This window comes from Orcinus orca, chromosome 13, assembly GCF_937001465.1.
Source record: "Orcinus orca chromosome 13, mOrcOrc1.1, whole genome shotgun sequence".
Taxonomy (NCBI): domain Eukaryota; kingdom Metazoa; phylum Chordata; class Mammalia; order Artiodactyla; family Delphinidae; genus Orcinus; species Orcinus orca.
Window position 1 is genome coordinate 79,808,221 of NC_064571.1, and position 14,615 is coordinate 79,822,835.

Consider the following 14,615-nt stretch of genomic DNA (forward strand, 5'->3'; position numbering starts at 1 on the left):
GAACCTAGGGGCAGGACAGGAATAAAGACGCAGACATAGAGAATGGACTTGAGGACACGGGGAGGGGGAAGGGTAAGCTGGGACGAAGTGAGAGAGTGGCATGGACATATATACACTACCAAATGTAAAATAGATAGCTAGTGGGAAACAGCTGCATAGCACAGGGAGATCAGCTCGGTGCTTTGCGACCACCTAGAGGGGTGAGATAGGGAGGGTGGGAGGGAGACGCAAGAGGGAGGAGATATGGGGATATATGTATACATATAGCTGATTCACTTTGTTATACAGCAGGAATTAATACAACAATGTAAAGCAATTATACTCCAGTAAAGATGTTAAATAAATAAAAAACTAAATTCCCCTATAAAAAGGTTTGGAGACTTGAAAGCACATCACATCTGCATAGGAATCAGAGGTTGGGTGTGCTGGACACAGGCCCAGTGCTGGGAAGTGTAGAGGCACGATGCCAGGAGACTAGTTGCCACCCGTTGTAGATGCCTGGAGTGTGACGCTGAGGACTCTGGGCCTGATTCTGTGAGCACTGGAGACCCGCTGGAGAGGAATCTCAGAGCTCAGGACTAAGTCAGGTCCTCGTTGCAAATTCGGTCACGTCCAGAGATATCTGGACAGATGATGGAATAGACTCAGAGGCGTTTATGTGCATATGGGACCAAAGAACCTCCCAGGATGGATGACAATGAAACTCACAGAGGCTGACCCCTCGACTAAGAGCATAAGGAGAGAAGACCACCTGCTAGCCCCCTAGCAGTGGATGGGGCTGCAGAAGGAGACCTTCCTGGGGGCAGATGAGACAGGTACGTAACTCAGATGGAGAGAACACTCAGGATTAGAGAGAGGGACCATTAAGTGCATCACAAAGTTCTGACATGTAGCATTTCTTCTGGCCCAGACCCCTGGGCTAAAATCAGCCTTGGGGAAGGGGCTGTGATGGAAGCTGGTGGCCTTCAGCACCTGGGGCATCAGAGTCTCCCTGTGAGTATGAAGGCAGGAGACTGTCCTGCTCTTAGCCTTGCAGTGGGTACCTCCCAGATGGGAAACACATATTCATCGTATACTCGCATGTGGGGCAGTGGGAATGGGAAAGGGGAAAACACGTCATGTGAAGAAAAGGTATGCACAGAATACCCAGACATATTCAGAGAATTGGGGAAGGTCCTCCCAGCAGCCTTGTCATGGAAAGGCTGAAGATGGTTGAGGAGGAAAACACTGCCAGCCAGGGGCAACCCAGGGACTGCACATTTGGGCTTGATGATGCCACACGGGAAGGATGTGGTTCCGCGTAACTCAGGATTTCTCCAAGTGTGGTCCGTAGGTCCCTGAGGTTTCCCAGTGGTCTTCCAAAATGGTCTACAGGTGGGGGTCATGGTTTTAACAGAAAAACCTGTTGAAACAACCATGTTCACATACAATTCACAAATTTGAAATAAAAGATTGCGATTTTTCAAATCAAAAAAATTATGTGATTTTAGGTAATCATTATCTCCTCAAAGGTTTTACATAGGCTGTGTGGATTATGTTGTCAGTTCAGCTAAGATATCATTCTATTAGTAAAATATCTTAGAAACTGTATCTTCACCTCATTGCATGCTATTGCGCATTGTGTGACGTGTATATATGTTATTGTTCGATTGTATTATTCTCCAAATCCCCAAAGTATGAATCAATGGTGCAAAATTAGTTTATAGAGGTATAAAAGTTGTGATGGTAACAGCAAATATTACAGCTCAGGGCAAGATCCTCAATGAATGACTGAATGTGACTCTGGAACATGATTCCATATGTGGTAGAGCATGGACGCTGCCATGGATGAGTTTTGCTCAAGCAGCCAAAAAGAGAAAATATGGCTAATAATTAAAATGATATATTCAAAAATTAGAGTTTGGGGATAAGGAATCCATTCATCCTTAGTTCCTAGCACACTGTAATAAGAAATTAGTCACAGAGTGTCATATAGTCAGATATGATCAAAGTTTGTTGATACTTCTACTAAGCCGATCTGAACATTTCAGAACACATTGAATAAAATACTTCCCTATAGGAAATTAATGAATTGTATCACTAAATGCAGAATAAAAAAAAATTTTAAATACGAAAACCAAAGGAACATTATTCAAAGTTAAATTTTCATAGCACAGAAACAGGTACAATGACACCGTTGCCAAGGAGCTTGTAAAACCACCCACAAAGTTAATGACAAATATTGTGCTGAGGGAGAGAGCAGCAGACTCACCTTAGGGACTAATGCTAATGGATGATAGACAGTATCAGCAGCTTATAATGCGAAGGAACTATTATTATCACTATCACCACGGAGAGGAAGGTAATGAACGAGCTCTCGGCATACATATAGCACAGAGATGCAGTGCCCTATGACTTGTGTTTGTCGCTGAAAACCATGCTACAGGCAAAACGATTTTTTTCTCCTCTTGGGTTTTTTCCTGTTGCTGCGATGTAGACATCAAGCCGACAGAGGACTGACCATGGGTGCCACAAGAAAAGACATGACCGCATCAAAATAAAAGTTTACACCTGTCAACCCAGCCATTGTTTATCCACAGCTGGAGGTCAGTGGTCTCCTGACCTCCATTTGGGATTTAAGGAAATAGTGAAAACTGGTCATTCTGCTTTTTCATATGTGATAAGAATCTGGTTGTGTAGGAAAGAGGGACTCATTCAAGCTTTGAAATAAGTGATCCGATTAAAATGGTTCTTCAGAGTACAGATAGTACAATTAAGGTCATTTCCATTATTTCAGATAGCTCCCTCAAGTGAATTATATCTTGGAAATATTTTGAAATCTTCAACCTATCACTTCAGGGGCAGCATATCATGTGTGTATGTGTATGTCTTCATATGGAGAATAAGATACCAAGATTTCTTATAAGGCTGAATTTTGGTGTAAGTTTGGATGATTTCTTAATGATTTTCTTTATTTGTCTGAAAAAGTAACCAATGCTATGATATTTTAAAACTACATCTTAACCAACAAGGACCTACTGTATAGCACAGGGAACTATTCTCGATATCTTGTAATAACCTATAAGGAAAAAGAATCTGAAAAAGAATATATATATATAACTGAATCTATTTGCTGTACACCTGAAACTAACACAACATTGTAAATCAACTATACTTCAACAAAAAAATTTAAAAATAAAACTACATCTTAATACAATGCAGTGGAATGAATACCTTTCAAAGCCAAATACTATCAAAGAGTTGTTGAGAAATGTTTTTGCAAGTTGCAACACTGAGCCTACCAGAAACATTGATCTAACTGGTATGAAAAAAGGGGCTGGGTACAAAATTACTGTTTATCACTGTTTCTTGTTCTACGTTGAGACTAGTTGCCAGGGAAACACCTGTTAGAGAAGGCTGTTCTGTAGCCTCTATGTTCCACACAGTACTTGGTATACAATAGTCACTCAGAACACATCATTAAATACACAAATGAATGGACCATCTAAAGGACCCATAATATTCTGTGATAACAGAATCACAAATTAAAATAGTCTCCATCTTTATAATATTTCTCGTCACCAGGTCCTATATAAAATCTCTCCACTGCCCTCCCTTCTCTCTGACTTCCTGGGCTCACTTCCAAAACAAGATTATCCAGCATCTCTCAGGTACCAAGTGGGGCAAGCAAAGAATTTCCCCGCTGAGAGTCCTCCTGCCAGTTGTGGCTTCTGCGGACCACTCCTGACACGTCTCAGAACTGGCATCTACTCCATGCCCAACACACGACAGGCTCACGATAGATACTCATCTGTTTGTTCATGCTGTTACAAGCTAAGAAGGTGGGTTCTTCGGATTTTTATCCCTAGATCTAATCTCTTTAGAGTTTGGGCGATAGAAAGGCAGATCTTATTCTTGAGGAACTGATGAATGGATACTTGTAATTATTGAACGCTTCTCAAAACAGTAACAATCTGCTTTGTAACCTGTTCTAGAATTCTACAGCAAATCAACACCAGTCCCCTCCAACTATAGCTTCCAGAATTCTTGATTTTGTACATTGTGAAAAACAGACCATTTCCCAGTATTTAGACAGACCTCTAGCACTTGGAAATTTTGGACAGATTACAACATGGGGTCCAGAACAAACTTTCTAGCACCTTTTAAACCTCCAGTACAGAATGCACTTGGGCCGGGGTTCTTTAAATCATTCGCAGTGCTTGTGAGTGCTTATATCAGGGCCCATCCCGGCGACCTAAACTAGAAAATGATGTGGGCCTCATTAATCTGGAGAGGTCAGGGGTCTAAGGGAGAAGCCCATTCATGTTAACTAAACATACGAGACAAGGTGTTCTCTGGAGGGGTGCTGTGAAATGTGCTAGTCTCGAGGGAAAAGAGCATCTCAGTGATAACATTTTCCCAAGGAAGCTATCGTCTCATCTGGAATTCTTCTAATCCTTCCCATCCAACTTCAGTAGGTCCATACGACCTTCTAAGGCACAGACTGATAATTCTAATTCTTATTTAAAATGTTTTGATGACTTGTCATTATTGAGCAAATAGGTAAATCCCTTACCTGGCATAAAACATCCTCCATGATCGGACAGCGGCATTCCTCTCCAGATTCCCAGCCTCACGCTTTGCGTTCTCTTAATGCAGAACCGAGCATGCCTCTGTGTGTTTATTCCTGTGATTTCCTCCATCCTTGCCAACGGTCATCTGGCTGTGATCCCTCAAAACTGAACAGGGGGTCTTTCCTCCAGGAGGGTCTTCTCTGACTCACCCAGCTTGGTGACATGCCCTCCTCTGGGCTCCCCAGGGACCCTGTACTCACTTGGACAGCAGAGCCCAGACATTCCCGAGGACTAGATCTGAGACCATCACAACCTCCCAAATTTGTAACTATCATTAGAGCGTATCATTTTCCCCCTTAAAATGCAGAAAATGCAATGAAATGACTCTGCAGGTGTTACCACGTACATGATGACCTGTGGGGCTGTACCACTTAGTGGCACTCAGATGTCTGGCGTTGACCTGGTCCCTTGCTAGCCTGGTGACATACCCTCTCACCATCATCATGTGCAGGATTCAGATTGAGCCCTGGACTAGGTTCCTTTTGCTGCTGCAACAAATTAATACAAACTTTGTGGCCCAAAATGACACAAAGATTTCGGTTTTGGAGGTCAGAAGTCCGAAATGGGTGTCACCGGACTAAAATCAAGGTGCCAGCAGGTCCATGTTCCTTGTGCAGGCTCCAGGAGAAAAACCTTTTTCCTTGCCTTTTCCACCTTCTAGAAGCTTCCTCCATGACTTGGTACATGGCCCTGCACTCACCCTGACTCCTGTTCCATCATTACATTTCCTTTTCTGACTTTGACATGCTTCCCTTTCTCTTCCACTTATAAGGACCCTTGTGATAACACTGAGATGACTCAGATAATCCAGAATAATCTCTCCATCGGAAGATCCTTAGCTTAAGTACACATGCAAAGTCCTTCTTGCCACGTAAGGTAACATATTCACAGGATTTGGTATCAGTAGGTGGGGCCATCATTCTGCCTACCACATGGCCCAATAAATTACAAGGAAGTACATATCACGAACCTTTGGGTTTTCTTATAATAATTTAAACCATGACAAAGCCAAGACTTTGGGAAGGGTGATCTCTCACCTGTTTGTCCCTCTCGATTACGAGCTCCCCAGTGCGGGGAGGACGATTCCTGGCACGTGGTTGTCTGCTCCATGAACACTCATTGAACTGAAATGCTGGCTTTTCCTGGGAACGAGAGCTCTACCAGGTCATTCAGGAAAACGCTGCAAACGTTTGGCTAAGAAATGACCTGTATGATCTTTTCCCAAACACATGACACAATGAAATATACTTTAATTTCTAATACCATATTCAGCACTCTCTCTCTCATTCTGATCAGACCAGAATCTCTATTCTAGTTGCTCAGCGGGACCACGTTTCAAGCCTTCAGCTTTGTTCCTGGACAGAGCAAGACACACATGGCCATTAAAAATAACAGCTTCAGTCGGGGACTCAGCACCACTCGGAAATGCCTGCCATCTGGAGATGTCTTGGGCTTGCCATGAAGGCTGCTTCACGGTGGCTTGGTCAGAACCAGCCCAGCTCTCCTCAGCGCCTCCAGCCTCAGAGCCCTCTCTACCTGCAGGGCAGTAGGACCACGTACCCTGGCCGGGCTCCCTGTTGGTGTCTAGAGCAAGGCTTTGCTTTATGAAGCCACTCAATTAGTGTGCCCCCATGCCCTCGACATCTCAGCTTAGTTAACCCCTCACTGCAGCGACGTGGAGCCTTGTGCAGGGAGGAAGGCGCCAGGAATCACATCTCCCACGGACTCCAGCTGTACCGGACAGGGTACAGCGCACTGTGCTAGGCCTGCCCGTCCCACTCTCTGCGGTCCTGGACTCTCCGAAGTGTAAGCAGACACGCTCCCATGGAGGCCACTGTCCCCAGGCATCACTTCCTTTGTGTCTGCTTTACAAGCATTAGCCCCTCCGCTGTTTTATCTGTCAGCATCTCTCTTCCACGGGGGCCAGAACTGGGCATATGAATGCAGGAGCGTGATCTGACCTGCCCAGAGACTGGAGGGACCGTCACCATCTGGGGACCCACAATTGCATCTCAGACACCTATTTTCCTAAACTGCAAAATGGAGACAATTAATCCCTGAAAGGACCAGGGCACAGGATACATAAAATAGTAGAAATAAATAACCTCACGTGTCACTTAAGACATAGCAGGTGATTGATACATGGTAGCTTTATTATTATCCCTGTCCTTGTTATTATTCATATCAGCATCATTTTACTCCAGCATCTCTTTGGGAGATAGGAGTCTGGATCATTAGGAATTCATCGCAGGGCCGGTCCTCCACCGTCGCTTCCTGGGCAGCACTCTGGCCACAGCGGCAACTTTCTTCACTTATTATTTGTCGGAGCTAATCTCTGGAAGAGAGAGATTAGCTGCGTCCATGCCCTCTCACCGCTGGGCCATATGCTCTTGAATGACAGATGTTTGATAGCCTATGCTGGGAGAACGCAGTCCTTTCAACCCAAATTTGATAAACATACATTTCTTCTGTCTGTCCTACTTTGGGCCATCTGTCAGTGTGGCATGGTGCCTTTGCTGGACTGGCAAGATGCTGAAATCAGACCACCAAGGAAGGTTCAAGGACAGTGCTGTCACCAGAGAGAGTTGGGTGTGTGGGCGAGATCCTCAGAATCTGAGAGAGCCGGGGCTCCGGCTGCCCGGCTCTCACCTGCAGGCACAAGAACCTTGTTCTCGCAACAAGAACCTGGCCTCCTCGGCTACATCAGTCCCCAGATGGAGCCCTCTTGAACAAAAGAGGTCGTCACAAAGTGTTATAAAGCAGTGCTTTTCCAAGTGCATAAACTTCCGAGTTGCCTGGAGGTCCTGTTCAAATGCAGATTCTGATTCAGTGGGTCTGGGGTGGGGCCGGAGTTTCTGCATTCCTAATAGGCTCCAAAATGATTCTGAGGCTGCTGGTCTGAGGACCACAGTGGCAAGCTTATAAAGGACACCTGATTCAAGGTCAGGAGACCTGGGTCCTTTCGATAGCGTCCCGCCAAGAGGATGCTTTGTGAATGAGATTTCATAATGACAGAGATAAAAGGAGACTCAGAGGCCAAGCAAGCAAAGAGCCTCCTGAGTGAGCTTCCCCAGACTCCTGGAGCTGCCCCTACCATGGGGTATAAACGCTGCTAAATCAACCAGCCGAAAACAAAGAGCCTCATGGCTATATTCTCTTTGATAGCATCAAATACAGGCTCAGAAGAGGCACACACGCTACAGGAAGTTAAGAGAATAAGAAGATGCTACAACACCCCTATCTGCTCAATGCCTGCAGATGTAGAGGGTGATGGGGGAGGGCACCAGGTTGTGAGAACAGAGGCTGGAGAGGCCAGACACTACAAAGCAGAAGCCCCAGAACCCTGAAGACAGAACTTACCCCCTCCGACCCCGCCTAGCCTCAGGCTCCGGAGGACCCGGAAGTGCTTCCTTTCAAGGTGGTAGGAAAGTGTAAGTACTTGCCTGGAAGCAGCATATTATGAACAATTTCCCCAGTCCACTTTGGCAGCCCAGAATTTCGGCAGAGATGTCAGATGGTGACATCCATCCACCTAAATTGGTCTTGAAGATGGATGCCAGAGACCTCATAATTCTTCTTTAATTGTTAAGGAACTAATTAAACCCATAGCATCTCTGTTAACTGAGTTTTATGATGTGAATTTCACTACTAGACAAGCAAAGTCAGGCATCTGTGGGCTCCACTGTGGGCTTCTGGCTCCTGACAAAAGACGTTAATGATATTTTCGATGAACACCGCACCCATACCCGCAGAATCCCAAGTGATTTACCAGCAGTCTCTTGCCAGTTCCCACAGGGCCGAGACGCGGCAGCTGGGCATCACCTTCTTGGCCTGGTCCAATGCAGCCTTTCCCATGGAGCACAGAAGCACACACGTGTGCCTCATGGGACAAAACATACACGGACCACCAGCCTGGAAGGAGATAAAGAAAAATTTGGATATCCTGGATGGAGATAATGTACAATCTGGAATTCTGCTTAGATGTCTCTTTAAATTGTTAATTCCTTTATTTTAATTGAGATCTGAGCCTTAATTATGGCCATTAGTGAGCCTCAGCCCCTGATCATATCCATCCCACTGGGTGTGTCTGCCTGCCCTGCATTTCCCCCGTAGGATGGAGGCCCAGGCACCCACTTTGTCTCCCAGCATCGCACGTCCTACAAGCCCGGAAGCAGAGGGTAAGCTAAGACTCCTGCACATCCCTGCCCCCCTGCACCATTCTGAAGCACAAGGGCTCTGTGATGACACTCTTCAAACTCATAAACCCTGTAAGAGCCAGAAGGGTTACCTGACTTACAGAGGAGAGCAGAGTCAGAAAAAAAAAAACCCATATCACTTAACCCCTAGGATCCTAGAATAATGGGATGGGGTGGAGCTTGTAACTCTTGACAACATTCAATACCTACTCTCTCCTTGAAGAAGAAGAAACTGTCATCTGCAGAGGGGAGGTGCTTGCTTAAGAACCCATAGAGCGTTGGTTCCTGGTGACTCTGGAATCCGGTTGCCTCCCTGCCAGTCCAGAGTTTGTTCAGCAAATATCCCCAAATAAATACTAAGTGCACTTCCCAGAATTTAAAGCCACCCCTGGCCTCTCCTGTTTGGGGGCAGTTGGATTTCTCCAAGCTAGAAACGAGCCCAAACCCTGTCCTTACTGACAGTGAGCCCTGAGGGCAGGGCAATGAGCCCCCTGCAGCTGGGTGTGAGGTGGGCAAGGGTGGCTCCTGAGATCTGCTCAGGGGACAGGCCTCAGAGAGACAAAGGCCACATAGTCAGAGAAACCCTTTGTATTTCCCTCAGAGAGAAAAAACCACTAAGCACACACCCCTTCTCACATCCTCTTTATTGGTTTTTTTCAACCCCAATAAAACCCCCCAAAGTATCCAAAACTCTTAGAGCCTCTGAAACTTGACCGCCCATTTGTTTTTCTGAAGCCTGCTTCTTTGCCTCAAAAATAAAAACAATAACAAAGAGAAGAAAGAAAGGAAAAAGGAAAATGTGCCGTGGACCTCATCTGTTCACGCCCTTGCTTCCTGATGGAACAGGTCCCTCATGAATTATGTACTTTCAGCGGCTGCCACCCAAGGCCCTCTGGTCTCTGAGCCACGGTGGGCAAGTCCCCGGGCTCCGGATGTGATCTCGGCTCTGGGAAAGCCACCAATACCATCCTGAGGGAAGAAGACTGGGTCCAGCCACAACCCACCCCTGACTCTGCCTGCAGCTTTGCAGAGAGATGCCCATACCCAGGTGGACCCGGCCTAGTCATCAGCTGTTCAGAAGAGACGAACCAAACCAAGAGTCAACATTGGCCCGAGGGATAAAAAAGGGAGTAAACTCACCACCATAAGGTGGCGCTACACCTTAAGACAGGCCAGCTACAAAGGAGGACTGCTGCGGAGACGGTAGGATTTCAGAGCTGGAAGGGTGTCTAGACATGAAATGCAATGAAATGAAATAAAGTCAGAGCCGGAAAGACCCTGGAATATCATTCTGGAATAATCCCATGTCACTGATGGGGAAACTGAGGCCCACTGAGATTGGCTCACAATCGTACACACCAGGGGGTGGAACTCACAGTCTATCACTTCTGTGTGCTGCCTGCTCTTTGGCAAATCTGAGATCAGAGAATAGAACACAACGATTGGCTGGACATAGAGAAGCCAGGTTTTGTAACTGAGTCTCCAACAAGGGAGAAGGACCCACAGTCCCCTCCTGGGGAACGACCATGATGCCCTCCTAGAACAGAGTAGAGGCAACAAGGGGGCTTGTCTCACAGGCCCTGCCAGCATCCCTGCTCGGACTCGTGAGTCTTGACAGGATAACAAAAGAAAGACCACGGGCTCCACCACTTACTGGAAGTGTGCAATGTGGATATTTCACTCAACGTCCCTGAACCTTCATATTTTCATCAGCAAGATGGCATAAAAATGTCTCCCACTCAAAATCACATCTGAGAATTAAAGGTCCTCACGTAAAGTGACCAGCACGATACCTGGTGCAGAGTAAGTTCTCATGATAGAAATTTTCCTTCTCTTTGTGACAGCACCTCTAGGAGTCTTCTCCTGGTAAGTATCACAAACTTGGGTCTGAAACGCCCACCCGAAGTGCACTGTAGATGGAAGGCCTTGCTCTTATGACATGGCTCATGCCCAAGGACCCCAGGCATGGAAGGTGGGGTCACAGGACCGATGGCAGGAAGAGGAGGGGGAAGGGCAGAGGCCACCTTACACGGCAGAGAGACACTGGCAAAGTTGTCAAGCTTCCTGTCAAGCTTTCCTGTCTCTGTTCAAAGGCCATTTGTAGAGAAATAATTCCCTGGTCTACAGATACCTGCACACATGTGCACGTGCACACAAGTCCAGAGCTGCAGAGGAGGGCACCATGTGGCGGCCAGAGGGCTGGGTCAGGACAGCCAGGCTTTCACGGCAGCTCAGGTCCAGCAGGGAACGACATTGCCACCTCTTTTCCCCCCGAGCGGCCGCCTGATTCTTTTCGATTCCTGATTCTCATTCAGGGCCCCCAGGAGCCGGGCTGCATTATGAACATCCTCTCCGCAAGCAAAAGGCCCAGGCCTTGAAAGTGTTTCCTTCGGAGCGCACGGCAAGGCAGCCCACTGAGGAGGTGAAGCCCACCGCCAGTGGACAAGGCCCAGGCCCCGCCCAGCTTCTCCTCCTGGTTCCAGAAAGAGCTCCATGTGGCGTCTGAGCCTCAATTCCTAGAGAAGAGATGACAGGGCAGAAGAGGGACCCCGCTGAGGTCACTCCCAGCCCTATGATCCTATGTGGACTCAGTCCCACCGGCCCCCTCGCCTCTCCCAAGGAAACACATCCTCCAGATCTCCAAAGGGCCCCTATCTAATCTAGAACACGTCTCATAGAGGCAGGACTTTCTGGGCCATCTTTCAGGGACACCAGGTGAGGAAGAGACGAGGTGACCCACAAGAGGGGGAGAAAACTGCTTCCTACCCCTCCCGCCCGCATCCGTAGCCTCCCGCCCGTCTGTCCACGCTGTCACGGTCACGTGTGCCCCGTGCTCCCGCTGTTGTAATTGGCCGATAAACAGTACACGGCTCGTGACACTCCCAGCCTTGCCCCAGTTATGTAGTCAGAGAAATACCGGCTCCCTGGGGATGAGCCTTTGTGTGACGCGGGTCTGTGCTCCAGAGAGTTCCACCCACAGCCGGCTGAACAGGGCGGTGACGAAGAGGACAAATCCTGATTCGAATCCTGTTTTGCCAACTGCGAGCTGTGTCAACGTAGGCAGGCAATCCTGTGCCCCCGGGACTTTGGTTTCCTCCGCGATAAACTGAGGGTGAAGAGAGACATCAACATCGATCTTGTAGACACATGACCCACGCGAAGGGCTTGCAGTGACTGGTTTGCAGTGAGAGCTTAATAAGTGTTAATGAAGATTAGCAGTGTTTTTGACATGCACTCACTTGACAGTTACGGGGTGCCTACCGTGCACAGGTGCTGTGGAGGTTCTTCGAGCTGTGCCCACCCACCCCCGAGGCTGTGTGACTGAGGAAGATGTAAGGTTGGCAGTGAGAAGCTGAGCAAAGGCAGACCCCAGTCTCTCCTCCCTCATCCCCATCGAGGATGCTCTCCGGACCTGCAGTCTCCACAGGTGGGAAAATTTTGTGAGGTCTCCGTAGTTTGTCCCTGGGATTCTCCAAACTCTCATTTCTATGCCCACTGCCTCTTCTATTCCTGAAGGTACAGGCTCCTCCTGAAGCCACTTGAGACCCATCCTAGTTCTATGTTCTGGGAAGAGTCCTCTTTTTTTTTTTTTAGAATACTCCATTGCCACAAGGTGGAACTGTATTAAAGCATTATAAGGTGTAATAGTCCCTTTAAAACTATAAATTCTTAGATAATTGCACAATCAGAGAAAATTCAGTTGGTCAAGTTATGGTAGTACTTTTCAGTGTTTTATAATACATTTATATTTTAGCCAACATCCAGCAGACAGTTAGTACTATAGGGAGATAACAGAAAGCTTAGGTTGACTTGTACAAAAGGGAACATTTATTATAAGATGAAGGGTGTCTTATGGGACTGGGGAAGAACCCTCCTCCTGAATCCTGCTTTCAAAAACCTTTTAGAGGGTTCCCGCTGCATGACAACAGGGTGGCAGACTTTGAAGGCGGAATAGAGACAACGGACACATCGTCCCTGCCCTTGAAAAGTCCTCATCCCTCTACACATTCATTCTCTCAAAATGTATTTACTGAGCATTTACTAGGTGCCAGACATGTGGCCAGGATGGCTGGTGTGTCTTTCCTCTCAGAGCTTACAATCAACTGGGAGACACCCTTCCAGCCAAGCATGACAACTGTGGTGGGGAGAGAGTTTCAGGTTCATGAGAGTGTAGGTGAGACAACAGATGACAACAACTGAGAGAGAGAAGGGAAGGTTGTGAGAGAGGGAAGCGTGGAGGCTGCTAGAACACACAGGAAGAGGCCAGCTCTTCTGTGCAGGAAGGGTTCACAGATAAGAGGAACAATATAACATCGATGTGGAAACCACAGGTTCTAGAGTCATGCATCTGGCTTCAAAATCCAGTTCTGACATGTACTAGCTGCCAGAGTTAACTTGGGCAAGAACTCAATCTTTCTAAGCCTCTGTTTTCCCATCTGCTAAAATGGGCACAATATCAGGCCCTGATGTATAACGTTGATACAGGGACTGAATGAGATGATTCATGGGAAATGGATGGCTCTGTGCCTGCTGGTACAGAAAAGCACTCGATGTGTTCATCTTTATCACTCTCACTGAGTAAGATGTGAGCTGATACAAAACATTGCCAGCAAGTGATAATGCAGAAAGGCATCCCCTACTCTGCCCTGAATGGGATCCCTGGCCTTCGGCAAGGCGCTTCTTCTCCTGGACCTTAGTTTACCCATCTATGAAATAAATGGGTTCATTACTGACGGTTTAGGTTTCTTTCTACAATAAAATGCTGTCACTAGGATGAGCTCTGGCCCCTTTTTTTTTTGGTCATGCCACATGGCATGTGGGATCTTAGTTCCCTGACCAGGGATTGAACCCATGTCCCCTGCATTGGAAGCACAGAGTCTTAACCGCTGGACTGCCAGGGAAGTCCCTTGCCCTTTGAAGTCCATGACCACACAGAATAACCACTCTTACATGACTGCTTACTACCTACATTCAGGCAGACGATGGCCAAAACCATATCCTTAGTAATATAGCAAAGTTACCCATGTGAAAGATTTGACATGATGTGGTAAGGGTGCTATATTCCACATAAACCAGTACCCAAAACTGGTGTACTCCCAAAACACTCCTTTCTATGTTCAGTCTCAGCCTGAATCTTCACAACCAATTCATTCACCACTAAACACACAGGTGCACAGCAGAGGTGATGACAGAGCCATCATAACATGCATTTAGATCCAGGAGGCATGTGGTTTCAATATGCCCCGTTGTGCTCATGACATTGTGGTTAATACTTTATTGTCTGCCTTTCAACAGAATCCTTTCTCTTGAGGTCTGGCCAAGTGGCCGAAACCATACAAATTCAACTACATGTTGAATTTTTGTCCTCTGGCTTATTTTTGGTTCCAGGAAAAAGCCTCTTACCTTGTTTTCTACCTTGTGAAGTAGCATCAACAACCACCTAAGACAGGAGCTGGGCGACATCCCACACGTCTCGTCCTCATAGTCAATCATTAACCAGTGACCACCCACTGTAAATTCTACCTCCTTGACATGTGTCAGATGAGTCCAATGTGTTTTAGCCCCATTGCCACATCCTGGCTCAGACACTCAGCGTGCCCTTGCTCAGAATTTTGCAATCCAGTTGGTTTGCTATCCTCCACTGGCTCCAACATCTCTCCTGTTTCAGGCGAGCCCTTTCTAAAACACAACTATGAAAATGTTTTTTCTTTAATTTTTATTGGAGTATAGTTGCTTTACAATGTTGTATTAGTTTCTACTGTACAGCAAACTGAATCATCTATATGTAGACATATATCCCCTCTTT